This window comes from Neovison vison, chromosome X, assembly GCF_020171115.1.
Source record: "Neovison vison isolate M4711 chromosome X, ASM_NN_V1, whole genome shotgun sequence".
Lineage (NCBI taxonomy): Eukaryota > Metazoa > Chordata > Mammalia > Carnivora > Mustelidae > Neogale > Neogale vison.
The window spans coordinates 129087205-129105583 of NC_058105.1; the positions used below are offsets into that span (position 1 = coordinate 129087205).

At 38.8% G+C, this 18379-nt stretch overlaps 1 long non-coding RNA gene across 2 annotated transcripts in view; it reads left to right on the forward strand.

Moving 5' to 3' along the window:
- LOC122896580 overlaps window positions 1-18379 on the forward strand; it is a 51749-nt gene that overhangs the window by 19162 nt on the left and 14208 nt on the right. The window contains exon 3 of one of the 2 annotated variants that reach the window (XR_006382421.1): window positions 3024-3042. The exons of the other annotated variant lie outside the window; for it this stretch is intronic. This is a non-coding gene — a long non-coding RNA (uncharacterized LOC122896580). Of the gene's footprint in view, window positions 1-3023; window positions 3043-18379 lie in introns of those variants that run through there. 2 annotated transcript variants of the gene reach the window in all.

The following is an 18379-nucleotide window of genomic DNA, read 5'->3' on the forward strand; positions in this document are numbered from 1 at the left end:
AAAAGATTTTATTTATTTTTTGACAGAGAGATTACAAGTAGGCAGAAGCAGGTAGTGAAAGGGGGAAGCAGGCTCCCCGCTGAGCAGAGAGCCCGATGTGGGGCTCGATCCCAGGACCCTGAGATCATGACCTAAGTCGAAGGCAGAGGCTTAACCTACTGCGCCACCCAGGTGTCTCCATAGATGATAAACTTGATAAATTATAGATAGATAGATATGATAGATGGTAGATAGATGAATAGTTATGACAAATGATAGATATATATGGTAGATTATAGATAGGTATGACAGATGATAGATAGGACAGATGGTAGATAGATGGATAGATATGACAGATAATTGATAGGATAGATTATACATAGATATGATAGATTATACATAGATGGTAGATAGATATAGATGGTAGATAGATATGATAGATGATAGATATGACATACATATAACAGATGGTAGATATGACAGATGATCGATAGGTATGATTGATGGTAGATGGATGGATAGGTAGATATCATAGATAATAGATATGACAGATTATAGATAGATATGACAGATGGTAGTCAGTATATAGGTGATAGATAGATATGGCAGATGGTAGGTAGATGGATAGATAGATAAGACAAATGATAGATATTTATGATAGATTATAGATAGATAGAACAGATGGTAGATTGATGGACAGATAGGGCAGATGGTATGTAGGTGGGTAGATAGGGCAGATTGTAGATGGATAGATAGATGGAACAGATGGTAGATGGATAGATATAACAGGTAATTGATAGATAGGATAGATTATAAATAGATATGATAGATTATACATAGATGGTAGATAGATATGATAGATGGTAGATAGATGAATAGATAGATATGACAAATGATAGATGTATATGGTAGATTATAGATAGATATGACAGATGATAGATATGACAGATGGTAGATAGATAGATAGATATGACAGATAATTGATAGATAGGATAGATTATACATAGATGGTAGATAGATATAATAGATGGTAGATAGATATGGTAGATAATAGATATGACATACATATAACAGATGGTAGATATGACAGATGGTCGATAGGTATGATTGATGGTAGATGGATGGATGGGTAGATATCACAGATAATAGATATGACAGATTATAGATAGATATGACAGATGGTAGTCAGTATATAGGTGATAGATAGATATGGCAGATGGTAGGTAGATGGATAGATAGATAGGACAGATGGTAGATGGATAGATAGATAGGACAGATGGTAGATGGATAGATAAGACAGATGGTAGATAGATAGATAGATGGAACAGATGGTAAATGGATAGATAGGACAGATGGTAGGTAGATGGATAGATAGATAGATAGATAGATAGGACAGATGGTAGATAAATGGATAGATAGATAGATAGGACAGATGGTAGATGGACAGGTAGATAGGACAGATGGTAGGTGGACAGGTAGATAGGACAGATGGGGGACAGATAGGTAGGACAGCTGGTAGATGGATAGATAGATAGTAGGACAGATGGTAGATAAATGGATAGATAGATAGATAGATAGGTAGGACAGATGGTAGATAAATGGATAGATAGATAGATAGATAGATAGGACAGATGGTAGGTAGATGGACAGATAGGACAGATGGTAGAAGAGATGGATTACACATAGATAGGTATGACAGGTGGTAGATATAACAAACATGATAGATAGGTGTAACTGATGATAAATGACAACAGGTAGAGGTAGATCCACATGAGAGACACAAGAGATGACACACAATGTAGATCTTTATCATTCATGAGATATGTATGTAGCAAATTCTGTAACTGTGCATATAGAAAAGGTGGAATTGCTATATATGGGCGTTTGATAATATATGTGTGTATATAGATACCATGTATGTGTAAGCCCCTGTGAATCCATTACATACTGTATATAGAGATGTGTAATGACATCATTAAATCTGTGTATGGACAAGTGCATAACAACATACATTCCCCTTGTCCAACCCCTTCACCCCACTCATTGCAAACGTGTGTTTCTAGCCTACAATTCCATGCCGAGATCTGGACCTCTGTTTGCAAGTCTCCGGGACACAGACTTTTGGATATCGCAGAAGTAGCTTGAGTTCATTTTGCCCAAAGTGAATCCAGACTTAAGGGAGGAAGGGTGGTGTGAATTATCCCAAATTATCCAAATTCTTTAAGCCCCTTCCATCTGTATTTTTCAAGGTGTGATGGGTTCCAGCAGGCCCCAGCCTTCTCAAACAAAGGATTAGGGAACATCATTGATTCATTTCTTTCTCCCTAAATGTGGCAGGGCTTGACCTTTGTCCCCTTCAAGGACCCTAGGGTGGGTAACCCAAATGACACATTTTAAACATTTGTTGCATGAATGTTCAGAGCTCTTCTGCACTCCTGACATAATAGACAATGATGAATGATTTTTGTTGGTTTCCTGTTTTTATTTCCTGTTTATGAATAAATTTATGTCATTTGCTGAACAGTAGGTGCACAACCCTTTAAGAAGTTTAGTATTTTAAAAAAAAAATTCTCACCATCACGCTGGTGGCATTATTTTATGTAAAGTTATTTTTATAGTCAGAGTTCACTAAATTGAGGACCATTTACTTTTGCTTAGGAAACCTTTGGAATACGGTGCCTGTCCCCGTATAATTGTGACTATTCCCTTCTACCCACAGATAGGTCACAGTATGAACGATAATTACAGGGGCGACCTATTTATCCTTCAAAAGGAAGACTTTGATTCTGAACATCACCATGAACTATCAGTGCGGAAGCAGGGATTAGAAAGCATGCCACATTAGGACTGCTTACATCGAATCTCACTCGTAACCTTGAACTTTTAAAAATGTCATAGAAACCATTTGACACAGATTATAAATTATACCTCTTTACCAAGACTTGTCTGCATTGCAACGTGGGCTTACTCTAATGTAACCTTCTTTTCCCTTCAGGGGGTAATTTTGAGATTAATTCAATTCCATTTTATTGCATTTATTTTAGCCAAGAGTCAGTCATTTTGGGGTCTGAGCTCAGTTTTCAAAAGCTCTTGGAAATGGCAAGAACATTGCTGCTTGGTCACCGGTATATTCCTGAAAGTGAATTTCTACATCCGGTACTTGGACTACGTTCTTGAAAAGTAATTTTGTCTTGGGAGTAAGTACGACTTTAATGTGCCCATGTTAACTGTATTAGAATAGAGTAGGGGAATGGTACAATCTCCTCTAACTGCCTAGAAAATGTCATCTAAATGCACTGGCATTAGAGTTCCTTAATCTTAGCAAAAATCAACATTTTTTATTATTTTCTTCTGAAGATATCCTGAAACTATGAATGGCTTTCAAGCATGCCCTAGGGCTACCTGGGTGGTACTATCCATTTTACATCCAACTCTTGAGTTGGGCTCAGGTTGGGATCTCAAGGTTGTGGGATGGAGCCCGCCTAATAGTCTCTCCCTCTCCCTCTACCCTTCCCTCAAATAAATAAATAAATCTTTAAAAAATAAAGGAAGGAAGAGAGAAAGGAAAGGAGAGAGAGAATGAGGGAGGAAGGGAGGAAGAAAGGAAGGAATTTATCCCACAACCCTGAAATCACAACCTGAGGAATTTATTTCATTATTTGCCCCCCCAAATCCACCGCTGTCCCCACATTCTCTTTTAAGTAAGGAAGGGAGGGAGGGAGAGAGGGAGGAAAGAAGGAGGAATAGAAGGAAGGTAAGAAGTCCTAGACTCGTTTTAGAAAATTACCCATTGTGATCTTTACATCAGAGGAGGAAACAGTGAACAAGTTGGATTTTATGGAACAAATCTAAATCCTTTGAAAATTATGGCTTTAAAAAAAAAAAAGGATCATAGTTTGTTACTATTCATACTTTATCTTCAGAGTACTCGTTTCATGAATGTTAAATCCAGGGGCTCCTGGGTAGCTCAGTCAGTAAAGCATCTGCCTTTGGCTCCCGTCATGATCCCAGGGTCCAGGGACCCCGTATCGGGCTCCCTGCTCAGCAAGAAGCCTGCTTCTCCCTCTGCCCCTCCCCACGCTCATGCATGGTCTCCCTCTCTGCCACATAAATGAATAAAATATTTAAAACATTGAACACCAAATCCAATTCTAAGAGTGTAGACCTGACTCTTGGCTATTAATTATGCTTTGGGATTTCATGGGTTTACTTACAAATTCAAGCATGCATTGGACAAATATTTATTTGATGTACAGCCAACAAAACCATGCTCTGTGCACAGGGAGCTGAAGGTCCTGTAGGGGGTCAGTAAGCACGTGGTGTGACGGCAGGTTTCCCTGGTTCCAGACATTCTAGCGAAACAAGGGGCCGGGAAATTAGGGCCCACCACTCATTTTTGTCAGGGAAGCTTTACTGGAGCTCATTCGTGCTCATGCATGTATATATTGTCCAGTGATGCTTTGCGCTGACTTGGCAGAGTTAAAGATCCTATAATTGACATGTCCCATGGTGTAAGTTGAAGGGATACAATGTGTTGACTTCATGCGCTTATACTTTGCAACAAAATAACGAGCAGCGTGGGGTTAACTAACCTCTCCATACATGATGTGATTACTGTGTGTGTGTGTTGAGCACATTTAATATCTACTCTCTTTGCATTTGTAACAGTGTATCATACGGTATTGTTAACAATGACAACCATGCAGCTCTAGATCCCCTGAACTTATTTAACTCGGTAGTTGTGCCCTTTGGCCAATGTTCATGGCAGCATTATTCATAATAACTAGAAGCTGGGGGCAGTTCTCATGCCTGTCCCTGGGGCATAAAGACAATGTGGCCCATCCGTCTAAAGAAATTATATTCTACAATTGAAAGGACACATCCCGATACAATGTTACAGCTGGGTGAGCCTGGAAAACATTATGCTAAGTGAAAGAAACCCTACACAGATGGTAAATCTTATAGGATTCTTTTATCTGAAATTTCCAGCAAAGTCACAGTTTTCTAAAAATAAGTAAATGAGTATTTACCTGGGCTGGGTGTGGTCTTGGCGCAAGGCTACTTTTGGAAGGGAAATGACTTTTCTAAAATGGGTTTGCGGTGAAGATTGCACAACTGTATAGATTGACTAACAATCACTGAATTGTACCTTACGATGGATGAAAATATGGTGTGTAAATTAAGCCTTTATGAAGTGCTATAAATGTTTTTTTGTTTTGTTTTGTTTTTGTTTTTTTAAGGGTGGCAGAGACGCCCTGACCCACCATGCCTAAAATACCTACGATCTGACCATTTATAGAAATAGTTTGCCAACCCCTGCTGTTGCTTAAATTTTATTATAAATCAATGGGGGGTCTCTATGAGGACATGAACTTTTAGTAACAGAGTCTACAATGCAGTATGAGAGAAATCCATGGATATATTTGGGGAAAGATGTTTTCCTATTAAAAAATAACGAATATGTGGTTTGTTTGGGGGACAAAAAAGAAAAGAAAGCAGGAAGGAAACATGTAGAAATGTCATGTGTCTGGGCAGGGTCCATATACAAGGGAATATTAGGCCTCCATCAAAAAGGATGAATACCCAGCTTTTGTAGCAACATGGACAGGACTGGAGGAGATTATGCTGAGTGAAGTAAGTCAAGCAGAGAGAGTCAGTTATCATACGGTTTCACTGATTTGTGGAGCATAACAAATAGCATGGAGGACATGGGGACATGGAGAGGAGAAGGGAGTTGGGGGAAATTGGAGGGGGAGGTGAACCATGAGAGACTGTGGTCTCTGAGAAATAAATTGAGGGTTTTGGAAGGGGAGGTGGGTGGGGAGATGCGTGAGCCTGGTGGGGGGTATTAAGGAGGGCGCATATTGCAGGGAGCACTGGGCATAAACAATGAATCTTGGAACACTGTAAAAATAAAATAAAAAAGTAAAATGAATAAAGTAACTAAAATTTAAAATAAAGTCAGTTTATAATGTGCATAAGAGAACCTGTTCTAATGTGCAAAAGGTAACTTTTGATTAGGATTGCATTGAATCTCAACAGATCAAGTTGGGACAAATAGTCATCTTGACAATATTGAGTTTTCCTATCCATGAACATGGAATATCTTTCCATGTACTGTGTTCTCCTATTGTTTTTCATAGAGTTTTGTAGTTTTCCTCATATAGATCCTGTGGTACACGTTTTTGTTAGATGTATGGCAAAGTATTTCATTTTTTGGGCTTTCTGTGCTGCTTCATTATTGGTGTACAGAAATGCAACAGATTTCTGCATGTTGATTTTATATCCTGTGACTTTCTTGAATCAACAGTACCAGTTTTAGCAATTTTTTGATGCACCTCAGGAATAAATCCCCTTGATCATGTTGAGTGATTTTTTTAAACTGTATTTTTGTGTTTGATTTTCTAGTATTTCATTGGAGAATTTTCTGTCCATGTTCATGTGGGATTTTGGCCTGTAAGTTCTCTTTTACTGGTTTGTATCTGTTTTGGTATCAGGGTGATACTGGCCTCATTGAATCAGCATAGAAGTTTTCTTTTTTCTGTGTTTTGTTTTTAATAGTTTGAGAAGAATGCATATTAACTCTTCTTTAAATATTTGGTAGAATTCACCTTTGAAGCCCTCTGCCCCTGGATTTGTTGTTATTCTTGTTGTTGTTGAGAGTTCTTTGGTTACTAATTCAATTTCTTTCCTGGCAGTCAGTCTGTTCAAGTTTTCTATTTCTCCCCCTTTCAATTTTGGTAGTTTATATGTTTCTGTGAATTTACCCATTTCTTTCAGGTTGTCCCAATTTGTTGGCACATTATTTTTTATAATATCATCTTATAATTGTTTGTATTTCTGTGGTGTTGGTTATTTGTCTTCTCATTTGTGGTTTTACTTATTTGAGATATTTCTCTCTGTTTCTTTTTCTTGATAAATTTGCTAGAGCTTTATGTTTTGTTTTATTTTATTTATTTTATTATTTTTTTTATCTTATCTGTCTTATCTTATCTTAATCTTATTTTATTTTTTCAAAGAACCAGCTCCTGGTTTTGTTGAACTGTTCTACTTTTTTTTTTTTTTTTTAATTTCTGTATTATTTATTGCTACTGTAATCTTTATTATTTCCTTCCTTCTGCTGGCTTTACATTTTGTTGTTCTTTTTCTAGTTCTTTTACTTGTAATTCTCTGATTTCCTGGGCATCTGGGTTGCTCAGTTGGTTAAGCATCTGCCATCAGTTCAAGTCGTGATCTCAGGGTCCTGGGATCAAGCCCTGCTGGGTGGGGAATCTGCTTCTCCCTCTGCCCCTCCCCTCTTTGTGCTTGCTTTCTCTCTCTCTCAAATAAATAAATAAATAAATAAAATCTTTAAAAAAAATTCTCTGATTTCCTGGTTGACCCATTCATTGTTTTGTAGTGTTTTTTTTTTTTTTTTAAGATTTTATTTATTTATTTGACAGAGAGAGATCACAAGTAGGTGGTGAGGCAGGCAGAGAGAGAGGAGGAAGCAGGCTCCCTGCTGAGCAGAGAGCCCGATGCGGGACTCGTTCCCAGGACCCTGAGATCATGACCTGAGCCGAAGGCAGCGGCTTAACCCACTGAGCCACCCAGGCGCCCTGTAGTGTGTTGTTTAAACTCCAACCACTTGTGGTCTTTTTCTTGTGATGGACTTCAAGTTTCATAGTGTTGGGGTCCGAAAAGATGCACCATAGGACTTCGGTCTCTTAGTATTTGTTGAGGCCTGACTTGTGACCTAGTATCTGATCTGTTCTGGAGAATGTTCCATGTGTATTGGAAATGAAAGTATTCTCTTGTTTTAGGAAGCCACATTCGAAATATATCTGTTAAGTTCCCTGGTTCAGTGTCCTTCAAAGCCATTGTTTCCTTGTTGACCTGCTTAGATGAGCTGTCCATGGCTGTTAGTAGGGTGTTAAATTCCCCCACTATTACTGTATTATTATCCGTGATTTCCTTTATGTTTCTTAGTAATTGTTTTATAGATCTGGGTGCTTCCATATTGCATACATAAATATTTATTATTGTTATGCCTTGTTAAATTGTCCCCTTTATTATGATATGGTGTCCTTCCTTGTCTCTTATAGTCTTTGTTTTAAAGTTTATTTTTTCCAGTATAAGTGTTGCTACTCCAGCTTTCTTTTGACGTCCATTTGCAAGACAGATGTTTTTCCATCCCCTCACTTTCTGTCTGTGTTTTTAGGTCTAAAGTGAGTCTCAGGTGGGTAGCATATATAGATGGGTCTTGTTTCTTTTCTTTTCTTTTTTTTTTTTTTTTTTCTTAATCCATCCCTGCATCTTATGTCTTTTGTTTGGAGGATTTAGTCCATTTACATTCAAAGTAATTATTGATAGATTTTTTTTTTATTACTTATTTTATGATTGTTCCTGGATATTTTCTCTGATTCTTTACTGTTTTTCTCTCTTTCATGTTTTGCTGATTTTCTTCAGTGATATATTTGGATTTTTTTTTCCATGTTTATTAGTGGTTCCAACATACTCCCACACTCACATGCCTAAAGCAGCAAGGAATACCGTGCATCAGAGACCTTCTTACCCTCAATCATAAACTTCCAGAACAATTAGTGGTTTGTTGACCTTCAGCAAAGTGACTTGTCCAATTCTGTGGGTTTGTTGGTCCAGAGAAGAGATTCTATTCCATTCTCTTAGCTGGTGTGCCATTTGCATATTAGGGTATTTTAAGTGATCACAACCTGTTCTTATTTTCCATTCCCACCTAAGTGAAAGGGTTATTTCCCCCAAAGCCTGTTTATTTTTTAGAAACTTTCCTTGAATTTCAGCTCCTTCCAAAGGGTACTTTTACTTATTTTTTTAAATATTTTTATTTATTTATTTGATAGACAGAGATCAGAAGTAGGCAGAGAGGCAGGCAGAGAGAGAGGAGGAAGCAGGCTCCCTGCTGAGCAGAGAGCCCGATGCAGGGCTCAATCCCAGGACCCTGGGATCATGACCTGAGCCGAAGGCACAGGCTTAACCCACGGAGCCACCCAGGTGCCCCAAAAGGGTACTTTTAAACTAGATTTTTTAGGAACTTCATAATGACTGTTGGGCAAAATTTGTTCATTAATTCTCCTAGGTCATGAAAGTCCAGATGAAATTTCAGGTAATCTTGGGTTAAAATATGACAGAATACTGCTGATTCTTCAGTGCTAACACTGATGCTTGGCACATACAATGCACAGAGTAAATATTTGCTGAATTGCTTGACATTTAGGCTAATGAGCTGTTTAACATACTATGCTTGTTTCATCAATAATGGGAAAGTCAAATTTATTCTAAAAATCATAGTCACTAAAGTATTTCAAAAATGCTCGATTTTAATTATTAGCATTTTTCTGTGAGCCAGCAACGTTTTCTGGGATTAGAAAGATTCCTTATTTGTTGAGCAGGAAAACACAATTTCCTTTTTCTGTACAGCAGTGTTATTAATTAGATAAAGGATAGGGATATTATGATTAGCTGGGTATGTATGTATACGATTGCCACAACTTTAGATAACTTGATGATTAACAGGATTGCTTTTGATGGTTGGTAAATATTTCTGGCTTTGTGGATTAGACCTCCAATGTGTATTATTTCAAAGTTGGCATTTATTATGAGTTTTTCATGATCTGGTATTACTTAACACAGTGCCCACATGTAATAATAGCATCATGAGGGCAGCGAGATAGTCGAGACTTTGTTAAATAGGAGACAGCTTGGGAACAAGAGGAGATGGTGAGATATAATAATTCTACTTCTTAAGCTTACTTGTTATCTAGATAAAAGTCATGCCTCCCTGCCCCACCTCCCAGTCCAGCATGGTTCCAGGATATTCAGTGCCCTTGGGGTGTCTACCAAATCTCTAGGGTGGCTTGTGTGTTCGGAATCTCTCTGGTCACTGGTTGGGCAGCTCTGCTCACTCTAATGATTCAGTCATGTTAGGTGGCTTATTGCTGATCCTCAGTCCTGGTCTAGCCCTCAGGAGATTTAATTGTCACAGAATTAGACACCAGACCTCCCTTAATTTACCAAAACACAAGAGCATACAGGGTTTCAGAGCAGAACCCAAGCCTTAGGAATATAAATAGGGGAAGGCAACTCTGAATATTACTGCTTTCTATGTCTGTCATTCAGATTTTGAGTTTGGAAGCCCACCGGGGGGCCACATCTCCTCTGGATGCCAGCCTGTTCCTATGGCTTCTCCCTGTCTCTTCTTTCTTCCTTGCTTACCAGGACCCTCACCCTCCATCCACAGAAGGATGATAAAAAATTACTTGCATGATGTCTATAAATGCCTCTCCTGAGGAAGATCCCTTTTCATTGTAATTGCAAGGGCCTATGTAGCCATTGGGAGCCATTTTGTTGTTTATGCAGTAACCTTAGATTGCCCCTGCCCCTCCCAGAGGAACTTCTTAAAAAGCAAGTCTGGGAACCCAGTCCCAGGTAGCAAAGCCCAGATACAAGGGTTTGTCAGGCCAGGTGGAGACATCCAATCAGTAGGGCACGCATACTGTCTCCCTAGCTACCAAGGAGAGTGTGCCCCGCCTTTTGGGCGCCAGTTCTGACCAAGCTGTAGGCTAGTTCAAATATCTGCTAGGGTGAATTGAAATTCAGTGGGCCGCCCGTGTGTGACCTAGCATGACTGTGCAGTTTTCTCTGTGTGTTGCAATCTCATTGGCCACCTGTGTGTGGCCCGGCTCAACCACATGGCCTTTGCTCTATAAACATTAGTCTGTGAGGCTGGGAGGGGTCGCCTCTTTGTAAGATATGGACCTGACTGGTTGGTTTGATTCTCGATGCTTGGCACGAAATAAAGCTTTGCTTGACCTTCGCTTTTGTCTCAGTCTCATTCCTTTGATAACAGACCCTATCAGTAATAACTTTCAAACTTCTCCTTGTATCCTAGACTCGGGCTTTGAGTTTTATCCCTACAAAAACAAAATCCCTATTTAAGTGATTTCTCCACACAGAATAGCAGGCATCCTCAAAGGTAAAGCGTGTTTCCAACGCTAAAGAAGAGAACGGTGGGTAATCGGCTTTTCCATTTCTTTTGTTTTGCATCTTTGTTAGAGGGGAGTCAGAAATGTGTGACCCTCTGCAGCCCCATCAGTGGAGTGTCGATTATAATAACTCCGTACATGGCAGGGGACTAAACCACACATATATGATCATCTACATGGAAATACTGGGACATATTTGTGTACTTAAACTGGGTGGTCTACATGGATGCATGCAATGACCTACAAGTGTATGAATAAGATTTAAAGGATGTTAACCAAATTTTATGGCCAAATGTGATTTGTCGCAAAAATCAAGGAGATCGAGCATGAAAATGGGAACTCAGGAAGTAGCAGAAAATATCATTGGCATATTTTGTAGAATCTACAGAGACAGTCTAGCATTGAAAATTCAGAACTATATGTTGTACATCAAAGGACAGTGGAACACATGAACAGAATCAAGCCAAAGATAGAAATGCACAGCTAATATTTCAGAATTCAAGGACTGAAATTAGAACTTTGATTTTAAATGTCTGATGTCTTCTGTAGAGATCAGATAGTGAATGGACTAAGGAAGGAAGTCATGTGTTGAATAATTCCTTCCAAATAAAATACACCAGTGGGTGTTTTCCGAGTTGAAAATCGGTAAAGGTATGGTTACCAAAGTTAAAATAAAGACGGATGGTGCAGGAGAATCCCATATAGTTCATGGAGGTATTCTACCCTCAAGGAAGTGGAACATAATACCTCAATCCTTCGGGAAGGGGCGCACAAAATGACTTCCTTCCAGGTACTACGACAAAGGTCACCTTTTCAGTGATCAAATTCTAGCAATCACACGTCTGTTTATTAAGCCTCGAAACCCTGTATTCCCCCAACTACATGAAACAAAGCAGCTCTGAAGGCCATGGCACAAAATACAAAAACAAAAATGAAATACCCAACCACAACAACAACAAAATAATCTCACATTTATATACAGAGAGGGTCCAAGTGTAGAGAGAACCCCTCAGATCTTCACCTTCCAGAATACAATTGCTTTCCCGTGGTGATTTGTTCCATTGCAAAATGGGATGAATTCTGGTGTTAACTGTCAACGCCGGTGGTTGTTCCAGTGTTTAATGGCCCAGGGTGAGGTTTCATCTATTGTGGGAATGGTTTCCAACACAAAAATATGCCTAGTTCGTTCACTGTTGATTTCAAAATTCAGATATTCAGTCTCACTGCTCTGAAGGATTTATTTCCATTCCATTTGCAAACACTGGTGCAGGATACAAGATTTCTCCCCTGGAACTGATTAGAAATTTCATTTTCTCTAAGGAATAGGTTAAATTTCTGTTGAGTACAGTCAACCCTGACATCTATTAGCTGTGTGTATTTACTCACGGACCAGACCGCATGCTCTCCATGGTGGGAGAGGCCAACTATTTCTCTACAGTCCTGGTGGACTCTTCCTAGTACTGTTTTCAGGGAAAACTGACGTGTTTCATCAACAACCCCTTGGCTTCTGTCACGTAGGGCTTTGCACAAAGTTCCTCTTAAGGAAGTGAAACCACGTCTTAAGATCTCATTTGCACATCTTTGAACAGTCTGCAGTTACCGTTAGTATAATTTGCTGTATTCATTTTTAATTTATAGTCTTGATCTTGTTACTGTCTTCATTTTATTTCATTATTTGCCTCCAAAAGTCATGGCTGTCCCCACATTGTTTTCTATATAAGGGATTCTTGTTAAAGGAACCCAAATGTTGAAGATGTCCTTTTTTTTTTTTTTTTTTTTAATTAGAAAACAGAAACCAGTGAGAGCAGAGAAAATCATGTTAAAGGGAGACAATTGAGGTAATGCAAATTAACTTGAACACTTGACCAAGCAGTGTCCATTGGTGAGTTGCGAAACAGGGTAGAAGGCAGGAAGCTTTTATACGGTCAAGAATAAAGAACAGCAAGGGATGAATAAAACATTTCAGATTGGCTGGGCCATTTGGTCACCCTTGGTGTGTGGACACTGGCCTTGCAGACAGCTCATGAGTCTTGTCTCGAGGACATATACAAGGACACAGAAGCTAGCCCAGTTCTGTGGTATGACCCGATACCTTGGTGGGAGCAGCTCCCTTTGGAGCCTAGAATGTCATTTCAGCAGTCAGAGGGGATGATGGTTTTCCTTCATTTATTTACTTATTTAGTTATTTATTGAGTGCACACTGTCAACCTGTTTAAATTGTTTATCCCTCATTTTAAACCTACTGATATATGTTGAGAAGGTAATTTTATTAGGTAAAATTGGACACTTTTTTTTTGTTTTGTTTTGTTTTGTTTGAAGAGAAGATGGATTTTTTTTTTTAAGATTTTATTTATGTATTTGACAAACAGATCACAAGTAGGCATAGAGGCAGGCAGAGAGAGAGAGGAGGAAGCAGGCTCTCCGAGGAGCAGAGAGCCCGATGCGGGGCTCGATCCCAGGACCCTGGAATCATGACCCGAGCTGAAGGCAGAGGCTTTAACCCACTGAGCCACCCAGGTGCCCCTGGACACTGTTTTTTAATACACAGTGTTGTTTTGATACCATTTGAGAAATACTTGTGTGTTTTTAATCTGAAGGTCATGTGAACTCACCACGCAAGGGCTGTGTGGAATGATTTGAGAAGGAAAAAAAAAATGCACGTGGCTTTGATTTCTAGGTATTGCCGGCCATAGGAGAGGGAAGATAATCTGAGAAACCAGAAAAAGAAAGAGGGACAGAGCAATCTGTTTGGTTCCCTTAAAATATCTAGAGATGGGGGCACCTGGGTGGCTCAGTCAATTGTCTGACTCTTGATGTCAACTCAGGTCACTATCTCAGAGTTGTTGAGTTCAAGCCCCACATTGGAAGCTGCTTTAAAAGAAAATAAAGTAAAATAAAATAAATTGTCTAGGAATGGAAAGGCTCTACTAGGAACCAGTAATTTCGTGTTTAACACCACTTTACCCTGTTTTTGCACAGCACTTTTTTTCTTCCCCTAAATTACTATCTTTGTGGGATTTAGGAATGATTGCTTGACATTGGACAGAAGGTGTGTGTTACTCGATTATAGTTGTGATTTAAAGCAGTTCATCCATAGTCATGTCCTTTAAAAAAAATACATATGAGTGGTTAAATTTTTTTAAGTAAATTTATGGTTATCAGTTCAGACCTTCCCTGATCTTGGCATTAAGCTATTTGTCTGAAAGCTAACTGCCAATGGAGACACGTTGATACTACTCTGTTCTCTCGTTTTTCTGAGATGGCACAGTGCAAGAGAACTTTCCGGGGTGATGGAGATATTCTAACCTTGTTCTCTCCACACGTGGTTACTGAGCCTTGAAACGTGGCAAGAGTAACTCACTCACGCAACTGTTAATTGTTTAATTAACTGAAGTTTAAATATCCAATATGGCTAATGGCTACCATATTGGATAGCCCAGATCTTATCAAAACTTTGTCTATTTCTTTACTGGTTTTGTTCTCTCTCATCAAGGAAAGATTTCATTGCTTTCATCTATCTAAATAGAGCTGATCCTTGTAGATCCACAAGGATCACCTGCTTCTCATTCATATGTCTTCCTTTATGACTACAAACTTTGTTTCTTTCCAGCCTTTGACCTTCCTGGATACTCCGTTTATAATTACCTCTGCTTTCTCTCTGTCTTAGAGGTGTATTACATCCTCGTCTACAGTCTATAAATCGGTTAATGTCCAAATGGTTATATTTGTGCAATGAATGGGGAAACTCTATAGTTACATATGTAATTAAATCCACTCGATTAAAAGGACCAGATTCTTGGTGAGACTTCCTGACATGGGATACTATTTACTGGCTAGATGAAAATGTGGTTAGTACCATAATTTACTAGCTACCTGGAAATTGGACGTTAGGAGATTCAGTTTATTCATCTAAAAATTGGAATAATAAAAGTAGCACCATAATCAATGGGTATTTATAAGTGAACTGGATCAGGAGCTTATGAATGCCGCATTTACCAGTCTATGAAAAGAAAGCAGCTTTTGATGTTGATTTTAATACTCTTCCTGGTAGAGGAAAGTAGAGTGTAGAGGCTCGAATCTATTAAAACGTATTTAGGAATAAATTATACCATAATAATTCACGTATGGCGTGCCTCCTCTTACAAATTCCAAGCTGTTTTAGCTTGGGAACATCATCTTTGCATTTGATTCTAAGTAAGAAGTCCCCAATTTTTGCATAGTTGATGAAAGTTCTCATGTTTTGAATATCAGTAGGGGTAGAGTATTTAGTATTTAGTATTTAGTATTTAGCCATCCAATTGCACCTGGAACTCATAGATTTGGTAATAAACAATTAGTAAATGTTACATATTGACCCCTTCTTTGAAGAGCTCAAAATTTTATAAATTGAATCCTTCTTTGAAGGGCTCAAAATGTTATAAGTTGACTCCTTCTTTGAAGAGCTCATTGGCTGAGTATCTGAAAGTGCTCTAAGATGATTCTATAGTTAAATGGATTGAACCAAAAATGGGTAATATTGCTACATATTGGAGGTGGTTTTAAAATGTACTGTCTTCAGTCCCTTGTCAGCCGAAACAGTTGAGTTTGATTTTGACTGTCAGGATGCTGCCCGCAGAGTTGAGCAATCACTGTGGAAGTGTGCAGGAGCATCCCCCAAACTAAAAGCACGGTGAATTGTTAGCGTGTTATATTATGCTGGCAAAATCGCTTTTTAGAATCGTATCTGTTGGTTATAGCTTTGAGCTGCTATGTCATTATGCAGCTGGATACGTTTTTCCGTGGTTATATTTCAGTTCCCTTTTGCCTTTGGAGTGGAAATATTAAGGAAATATAATAAAGAGGCAAATACGCTGTGAGAACTCCAGTATTATATCAAAGAATGCACAATTAAGCAAAAATGATGCTCTTCTTTTTAGGTGGTTCAAAGCCAATGTCTACACTTACTGAATTGAGAGGTGTAAGCCTTTATACCTTGAGACCAGCACATTGCATTGCAGGGAAGACGTAGTAGTCTGAGCAAACCACATAGGAACAAGGGAAGAGAATCTGTGTACACTAAAGGCGATTATCGGAATGGATGCTCCCCTTTTTATGGAATGTTGTAATGCCCTAGCAGTATTTATCAAAGACAGAACAAATAAAAACATAAATCGAAGTTAAAAAAAAAAATTTAAAAAGGAAAACTTTGAGTGAAAATAATTTAATAAATTGAATTGGTTATTTTCAAACTAAAATACTGTCTGTAGAGGTTAGTTCTGATCATACTGTCTCAGATTCTACAAGATGCTCAGACTCTAGTGGAGCCCTGTTCTTTTCTGCTCACATTCGATGATGTTAGCAATGAGAGGGACTAAGTGGGTACCCTATGACAGTAGTTCTGGGCTCTTCTGAGCCATACATAACAGTGAGATTCTAAAGAAAAAAAACTGAGGCACGTACATATATATCACATGAACTCCTTTGAAGATGATGCACAGACTTGCATTAAAATGACCAAGTCATTTTAATGTCAGGTCGGGGGTGCCTGGGTGGCTCAGATGATTGGGCATCCGACTCTTGATTTCAGCTCAACTCATGATCTCGTGAGTCGTGGGGTCAAGCTCCAAGTTTGTTTCTTCCCTCAGCAAAGAGTGTGCTTGAAAGATTCTCTCCCTCTGCCCTTCCCTCCACTCATGGACTTTCTTGCTCTCAGATAAATAAGCCTTAAAAAAAAAAAAAAAGTCAACCTATGTACTAATGTCAGAAATAGAAGTTCCAGTCCCAAAAGGATACACCATGTGCCCAACACTCAAGGAATTGAGTTCCATTGCTTTTACTCTAGTGTAGTCTTTCTGCTTTAGTACATCATCTCCTTTTTATTGTAGTGAGTGTTGTTTTTTTTTTTTTAAGATTTTATTTATTTATCTGACAGACAGAGATCACAAGTAGGCAGAGAGGCAGGCAGAGAGAGAGAGGAGGAAGCAGGCTCCCTGCTGAGCAGAGAGCCCGATGCGGGACTCGATCCCAGGACCCTGAGATCATGACCTGAGCCGAAGGCAGCGGCTTAACCCACTGAGCCACCCAGATGCGCCCCTGTAGTGAGTGTTTTAAATAAGGACTTCAGAAGCATTTCCAATGTACAATATGCACACAGAGGAAAGCTTTTCTCTCTGGTGTCTGACTTCCCTGCAGTCTTGCTAAGCTGAGCATGTTTGCTGGGAAGCCCTGCAAGAGCAATGAGGGAATTCTCTGGAATTGGAGTGTCCCCTCCCCCCCTTATTTTAGTACATAATAATTAATTTGAAGAGTAGGCATGGCTGACGGTAGGGTCACTTGAGGCTGGTGTTGTTGTGTCTTTGTATCTGCTCTTGTCCTGTGTTGGTTTTTCAGGAAGTACTGGGTCCTCTACTGATAGCTGCCACCATCTCAATGAGTCTCTGGGAGATAGTGAATTCAGAGTTTATTAGTGGTTGTTTCTATGACAGCGTTGTCTGGAAGTGTGTTTTTCAGTGACTAAGCTTTTTTTGATTAACTTTTATTTCTGTGCCGTTTTACTTTTATTGAGTTACGAAGACAGACGTTGCTCTGGAAATTATCTAAGTATTGACTTTTATGAAATTTCTATTGACGTCTTAAGCAGTAGATTCTCTTACTGAGGACTGAAACATCCCTTTTCGTGGGGATGGATGTGGACACAAGAGCAAAGCTGTTCATGTTACGACTCATTTTCTCTCTATTTTTATTTTGTACTAAATCTGCCCAGCCTGAATGAGGTGTATGGTGTGTTTTAGATTTATTTTTATCGTTTTCTGATTATTTCTCATTTATATGATTGATGTCATGTGGGTCATATAAACAGAATTATGACAGAGAATCAGAAATGCCATGTTCATGGGGTGCCTGGAGGGCTCAGTCAGTTAAGCATCTGCCTTTGGCTTCGGTCATGAACCCAGAGTCCTGGGATAGAGCCCTTCATTGGGCTCCCTGCTCAGTGGGGAGCATGCCTCTCCCTTTGCCTCTTCCCCCTGCTAGTGCTTGCATGCTGACTCTCAAATAGATAAGTAAAATCTTTATTAAACAACAACAACAACAAAACATGTTCACTCATTAAGTTGCCTTGATTCTGGTTACTGTGCTTAACTGAAAACTCCACATCTGTGACATTCAAATGACCTCCGTCACATTCTTTTTATTTGTATTCAGCTGTATTCACCATTTTGTCTATAGCTTAATACTCAGTCTTATTTTATATCTATGTTTTAAGTAGGTTTCCGCTAAGTAATATAAAATTTTGAGTAGTTTTAAAATTACAAAGTTTCACTTTCCATTTTAACAGGAAATGTAATCCATTTACATTCAGTGTGATGACCAGTACATGTTATTTCATTTTTTTATTTTTATTTTTTATTTATGCATTTTTA